Source organism: Silene latifolia, chromosome 1 (assembly GCF_048544455.1).
Source record: "Silene latifolia isolate original U9 population chromosome 1, ASM4854445v1, whole genome shotgun sequence".
Classification (NCBI taxonomy): Eukaryota; Viridiplantae; Streptophyta; class Magnoliopsida; order Caryophyllales; family Caryophyllaceae; genus Silene; species Silene latifolia.
Window position 1 is genome coordinate 34,167,821 of NC_133526.1, and position 8,008 is coordinate 34,175,828.

Here is an 8,008-nt window from a genome sequence, read left to right on the forward strand (position 1 = left end):
GCAATCGTGAAAGATCTCGATTCCGGCTAGCTGTAACACTACGGTTTTCCCTTGGTGACTACTCGACCGAGTAGAGCCTACTCGGCCGAGTAGTGTTGAGGTTGTGTGTGTTTTGGTTCTGCCGAGGAACACTCGGCCGAGTATAGTGAACACTCGACCGAGTATGGGACACTCGGCCGAGTATACACTTACTCGACCGAGTGTCCGGTTTGGCGGAGTGTTATTTCGACGGTTTGATTAGGGAATGTTTAGGGTATTTTATATTTCCGCGTCAGTTTCTAATATCATTTGAAAGCTTTATCATTTCTACGATCTCTCCCTAATCACTCCCTAATCATCCTCTAATCTCGTTGTGTGTGCAAATCGTCGTGATCCTTGCGTGTAGTTTCTTATTCTACTATTGGTAAGTTTCATTCCCTTGTCAATTGTATTCTTTTGGGGTTACTGTATATATGGAATTGGGGAAAATGGGATTGTGCAAAGTGTAATTGTATTATGTGATTATTGTTGTAGGTGACAATATGATATTCGTTATGCATTTGTATGGTTGATTGCAGCGTAAGCGGATTGCGAAAAGGTAGGGTTTCCTACTCAGTTCTTGTGTAATTGATTTGAGATATTTGTTGTGTTGTGTATGATTGTTGTCTGCTGATCATCGGAGTGTTGGTGTTGTGGTGACGGTGGTGATGTGCTTGTGTTGTGACGGAAGTGGTGTTGTGACAGCTGTGATGCTGTGGTATGTATGATTGTGGTGGAGTCACTTGCGGGAGTGGCTTCACACCCTAGTTCGCCCTCCGTGGAACCCGTCACGGGAGGGGATGTGCACATTAAGGGACAGGGATTGTTAGTCGCTCGTTGATGAGCTGGACTAGGTGGGGAGGGGCTGCGGTCACCCACTGGCGGCGAGGATTACCTGTTGCGATGGGTAATCTGGCAGGGCTACACACTTCGGTGTGTAGTCGGTTAATGTGTGAAATCGGGAGACCGGTGATGGAGGATGATCAGCCGGTTACATTATTTGTTTGTCTTATTTGAATTATGCGGTAACTGACCCCGTGTTGTTGTTTTGTAAAACCTGCGGTGATCCATTCGGGGATGGTGAGCGATTGTGACAGTGTAATGCGATGTTTAGCTATGGGACAGTCATGGGGAGTCACCACGTCAAGTCTAGCTTCCGTTGTTATGAATTTAGATGTCTTGGATTTCATTTGTATTGAGACCTTGTACGTTTATTTTGAGTTGGTCTGAGATAATGTAATCTTTAACTTATACACTTTGATAAATGTTGTTTGGAAATTGTAACTTTGATATACTAACCTCGGGAAACCGAGATGGTAACAGCCTTTCATGCTAGGGTAGTCCTTGGTAAGGTACCTTGGTATGAGGGGGTGTTACAAAGTGGTATCAGAGCCGACGATTCCGGCACCTAAAACAAATGAACCAAATGAACTTAGGGAGTCTAAATAAAATGAACCCGGGGAGAGTTGTTTGGAGCTACCGCAAAGACTTGGGAGACGTCCCGGAGTCGCACTAAGGCCCTTACAATCTCAAGCCGGTCACATGGGGGAAAAATTTTGTATGTTGAGTCATGTGTGTGTAATACTTGTAACTTGAGCCTTGTATTGTTGTTGGATGAAATGAAAGGATCTGACCATGGTGGTATATGATAAAGGAAGTGCGTAGTTGCGTGTGACAGAACCTGGAGTATGTTATGTGGTTACTGCTTGGCTTTTGAAACGGGGTGTGGAGTGTCATATATAGATGGAAATCTTGTTTAATTGTGTTAACGAAAGGTGAAATAATTGGAGTATATGTAATGTGAGATAGGATGTATTTATATGATCATGATGATGTTAATGTTTGGTTGTTAGTAGTAGCATGTGATTAAGGTCATGTGTCTATGCATATGAATGTCGTGTTTAATTTCCATGTGGATATGATAAAAGTTCACCCATGTACTGGTTTTTAGAAGTATTGGATCGTTATTGTTTGTTTTATGCATGTTTAAGTTGTTGTGTTAAGAAATTTTGATTTGTATACAAACCGATTTTGGAAGGGTTGTCTTAAAACTGTCATAAGTCGAGTTCTAGAAAAGATATTGCTGTGATTCCAAGTTGAGGTGATAGCTTGTCCTCTTACGATTCTAGCGATAGGTCACACGCCCAGATTGACCAAGTAACGAGTGAGATATGACTGTTTTACGAAAACTGGACGGCGCTGAGAACTGCGCCTATACTCGACCGAGTACTCCCTACTCGGCCGAGTGTCTTTTATACTCGACCGAGTATTCCATATTCGGCCGAGTAATCTTTCTGTGATAATACTGTTTAGCGTCTGGAGTCGTGAACTCGGCCGAGTAGTCTTATACTCGACCGAGTAAGGTCTACTCGGCCGAGTATTCCCAATACTCGACCGAGTAATCCTTCTGCGGCAATTGAGTTGCTTCTGGAGTCGAAGACTCGACCGAGTAATATAGTTACTCGACCGAGTACCTTGTACTTGACCTAGTATGTTATGTACTCGACCGAGTACCTCGTTGGGCGGCCACTTTGAGTCGGTGGCTATGTTTTTACTTTTGTTTTGAGCCGGTGGCTATGTTTTTCATTGTTTTGAGTCATAGGGTGTATACACATGCATGTTTTGAGTCTTAACGCATTCTTTTATATGAGAGACGGTCTTGATACGTAGTTACCGGAAGGTATGACAGGGAGAATGCCGGGTTATGAGAGATAAGTGTTGGATAAGGAAGACATGTGTTAATGTGGTTGTGAGAGATAGTGGAAAAAAAAAAGGAAAGGGAAGAATGATGAGCTAATCGAGGTAAAGAGCATGTTTTGTGAGATATGATGAGTGAAATAGTCGTGTATTGAGTAGTATAAAAGTAAGTGTATATGGGCAAGGGTGATGTAAGTGTAAAGAAGCATGAGAATGAAAGATTGAGATGAGAGATACGAATAGTGACATTTCGGGATGTGTAGGGGCTTATAGAGGGAGACGGTTAGCATTGTGTTGCTTAAGGATATATGTAATGAAAGGTTGCTTTAGAGGGATGGAGAAGAGGGGTATATAGTGAACTTAGATAGAGTTATGTCGCGACGTGGATTTGTAGATGGTGACCAAGTTTGGGAATTTGGAAATTCCACGATGTGAGCCTAGTGAGTAATTTTTTGGGCAGCTAACGTTATGAGATGAATTTTGGTTTCCTAGTGATGTAAAAAGGGAGATGCAATTGTTTGAACTTTAAACGTAGATTTTATGGATAGATTAGTGACAATTGGGAGTTATAGTATAATGAGAGAAGACCCATGGTAAGAAAGAGTGAGATGATATCGACATAAAATAATGGGAATTGAGTTTGGAGCAATGTGAAGGTAACCGGAGCACTAGAGATTTAGACAGAAATAATGAAGAGTTGAATCATTAAGGGAGTTTGTCGAGGGTAAAAGAAAAGAATAAGGGGAGTAAAACTAGGAACATGTTCACTGAGGATATGTGATATCAAAGTAAGGAATCGTAGAGATGTATGATACTATCATGAGGATTTGAGTTCCAGTTATATAGAAGTTCCAGGACAACATGATAATCATGGGTTTCGAGGAATTAAAGAAAGCAAAAGTTGGGTAAAGAATTTGCACGATATGAGATTTTGGTGGTGAGTCGGGTGACGATACAATTACGGATGAAATTGGAAATAGTGTTGAGGTGATTTTTGTTGATATATTTAATGTTTGGTTATGAGGGATTTTAAGGTATGGATATATGAGGTATTCGCTGGTAATTGGGTACTGATGATATGACTACGTTCGTCGGGTGGTGATAATTAAGTGTATGAGAGAGAGTATGTTATGAAAGGCACCTGAGTTAAGTCCAGATAAGAGGTACTTATTGTCAAGTGGTAACTTACGTGATCAGGATTGACTAGTTGGATGTGATTACGGGTCTATGATATGTGTAAATGTTTGTGTGAGGTTCTGACCTCACAAGAAGTGGTATGGTGTGATAATTATAAAGTTGTTATATGAATGTTTTGTAATTTACGTTGGGTACGGTATACTTATGGAATGAGGTTCAAAAGGTAATAATTTGATTGATCTGGCATGGATAGTTAAAATTGTATGTGAATTGATGATACATGTTTATTCCGTGAAATGGTAAGGATGATGTCCATGAGATTCTTGTGAGTTTATTCCGTATAATATGTTGTGTTATAATCTAGTAAAACGGTTTTGAATGAGTTTTCTTGCTCGAAATGTCATACTGAGTCAGTGTTTATGGGAAATATATGTGATTGAGATGTTTATCGATGTGGTTGTTGTGCCCCGAGTGGTGATCCGGGCATGGTACTTCATGTTGTGATGCGAGCATTTTAAGCTGCTGCGCTGCTGGGTGGTGTTGGTGGCGGTGTTGCGATGCCGTCACCGGTTGTGGTGGAGTATACAGGGTGGTAACGATTTGAGTTTCGAAAGTCTGCACCGATTATGCACGATTGTTGTTTTGTTGTTGTTGTTTCTTGTGAGTTTCGATTAGACACATAAAGACCGTTGTTTTTGTTTGTTGAGGTTTCTTACCGGTTTCAGTTTGGGAATGAGGGTAGAATATGATATGAAAGAGAGTTGTATATGTTTTCGTTGTTATCATGGTATAGTGATATTCTGTTGATGGGACACAGTTGTGAGAAGTGGTTACCTTAATCTTGATCTTGTTTTAAGATAAGACATCGATAGTCATAGTCAGCATGGCAAGTGAGTCGTAGAACATGTGTGGTAATGATCTGATATATGCAGGTGGTTCATAATCCTTTGTTGAGACAGTGAGTGTAGGGTGTTGGGTAATTAGTGTCGTGTTAAGTTATGTATGAGCCTTGCGGTATGAAAGAAAGGAACTTGAGGATCTAGCGTGAGTGTACGTAACAAGTGTGGATCGTAAGTTATGCTTTTGGCGATAAGAGTTTTATATAGTTTATATAGAGAGGTATGTCGTGTTACGGTAATGTGGAAGAGTTGAAGTTTTGGGTTAATTTAAGGATTTTGAGGTATAGGTTAGGGGTGTGACGAGTGAATTGAAGGATGAGAGTTGTTTAAGTAAGAGAGCCTAAGATATATGCATGGCGACTGTTCAGATTATAAGTGGTTATCTTTGACATGCGGTGGTGATGGGGATAAGGAGAATATATAGCTAGGATTTAGTAATAGCGAGTTACGAGGACGTAACATTTATCTTAAGAGGAGTAGGATGCGATAAATAGATTTTGATGGTTGTGCATATGGTAGTATAATTGGAAGTAGAGTGTTGGTGTAGCATAAAGGACGGATATTTGTGTTGATTTTAATAAGGTCATGATCGTGCTGTAGTAGTCCGATGTTAAGGAATGAGAGAATATTTCAATAGTGTTGACAGTTGAATGATTACGATTGTAAGTCCAATAGTTTTGACAGTCGGAAGATGATGTTTATGTGTTTGAGTAAACTTCGAGGACGAAGTTCGTTTTAAGGATGATAGAATGTAACATTCCGTTTTGATGATTGATCTTCTTTTGTGGATTGAGTGCTATTGAGTGTTATGGAAGTGATACAAGGTTGGCAACATTATTTTGTGGTTATTGGGTAATGTTATGGAGCCAGTATATCGTGAGCCATGTTGTTTGTGGAGTTGGTGTTAAGTGTCCATGTTTTATAGGTTGGGTTGGAACTTCGCGGTCGTGTTTTGTTTTGTTCGATGTTTGCTTTGAGTCGGGATAATGATTTTTGTGGTGACTTGTATAGTTCCTTGGTGTTGTTATATGTGGTTGGTATAGTCTTGTGGCGTAGTGTTGTGCTTTGTTTTATAGTAGAGTGTGAACTTCGGGACGAAGTTCTTTTAAGGGGGGAAGATTGTAACACTACGGTTTTCCCTTGGTGACTACTCGACCGAGTAGAGCCTACTCGGCCGAGTAGTGTTGAGGTTGTGTGTGTTTTGGTTCTGCCGAGGAACACTCGGCCGAGTATAGTGAACACTCGACCGAGTATGGGACACTCGGCCGAGTATACACTTACTCGACCGAGTGTCCGGTTTGGCGGAGTGTTATTTCGACGGTTTGATTAGGGAATGTTTAGGGTATTTTATATTTCCGCGTCAGTTTCTAATATCATTTGAAAGCTTTATCATTTCTACGATCTCTCCCTAATCACTCCCTAATCATCCTCTAATCTCGTTGTGTGTGCAAATCGTCGTGATCCTTGCGTGTAGTTTTTTATTCTACTGTTGGTAAGTTTCATTCCCTTGTCAATTGTATTCTTTTGGGGTTACTGTATATATGGAATTGGGGAAAATGGGATTGTGCAAAGTGTAATTGTATTATGTGATTATTGTTGTAGGTGACAATATGATATTCGTTATGCATTTGTATGGTTGATTGCAGCGTAAGCGGATTGCGAAAAGGTAGGGTTTCCTACTCAGTTCTTGTGTAATTGATTTGAGATATTTGTTGTGTTGTGTATGATTGTTGTCTGCTGATCATCGGAGTGTTGGTGTTGTGGTGACGGTGGTGATGTGCTTGTGTTGTGACGGAAGTGGTGTTGTGACAGCTGTGATGCTGTGGTATGTATGATTGTGGTGGAGTCACTTGCGGGAGTGGCTTCACACCCTAGTTCGCCCTCCGTGGAACCCGTCACGGGAGGGGATGTGCACATTAAGGGACAGGGATTGTTAGTCGCTCGTTGATGAGCCGGACTAGGTGGGGATGGGTCATGGTCACCCATCGCGGCGAGGATTACCTGTTGCGATGGGTAATCATCGGGGGCTACACACTTAGGTGTGTAGTCGGTTAATGTGTGAAATCGGGAGACTGGTGATGGAGGATGATCACCCTACATTACTTGTTTGTCTTATTTGAATTATGCGGTAACTGACCCCGTGTTGTTGTTTTGTAAAACCCTGCGGTGATCCATTCGGGGATGGTGAGCAGATTGTGACAGGTAATGCAGATGTTTAGCTATGGGACAGTCATGGGGAGTCACCACGTCAAGTCTAGCTTCCGTTGTTATGAATTTAGATGTCTTGGATTTCATTTGTATTGAGACCTTGTACGTTTATTTTGAGTTGGTCTGAGATAATGTAATCTTTAACTTATACACTTTGATAAATGTTGTTTGGAAATTGTAACTTTGATATACTAACCTCGGGAAACCGAGATGGTAACAGCCTTTCATGCTAGGGTAGTCCTTGGTAAGGTACCTTGGTATGAGGGGGTGTTACACTAGCTTCCTTCCGAGGTAGTGCCAAGGTTCGGGAAATCCGTGAAAGAGTTCTTGACTTCCTTCCCTAACTAAGTATCCATTTAGGGTAGGGAAGTATGGTCGCATTTGGACTCCTATGTGCTTACGGTTTTGAACTTGAGCGAGCATCTCGAGAACTTCCTCTTTAGTGGGTTTGTACCCTATTCCAAGTGGTATTCTTTTTGAGTTGCCTTCCTTGTAAGGTGCGAAGGTGTTTCTTCGGACAGGGTTTAAAGGCATTCCAGCGAAGTATCCCTGGGATTTGAGTATGTGGTTGACCACCAAGTTGGAGTAGGGATTGTAGTATAGGGGTGTCAATTCACTTTCTATGACACTTATGCTTTGGAAGCCCCCAAGTTTGTATACTGGATCCGCAAGGAATTAATTATTTGACTTCTTTTCGATAATTTCCTTGATGGGTGACGAAGTGATCGTCACCACTTTGCCATTTAGTGGGATTTTGATCTTTTGGTGAAGGGTGGATGTTACCGCTTTGGAAGCGTGAATCCAAGGTCTTCCTAGAAGTATGTTGAAGGAAGCTTCAATGTCCACTATTTGGAAGTTAACCTTTCGCTCAATTGGTCCTGTGGCTATGGTTAGGTTAACGAGTCCTACTACCTTTCGTCGTGTACCATCGTATGCGCGAACACCTTGATTGGTAGGGGTCCAATCCGACTCTTTCATGCCTAATTTGTATGCCGTTTTCAGGGGTATGACGTTGACCGCGGAGCCATCATCTACCAAGGTCATTGGTA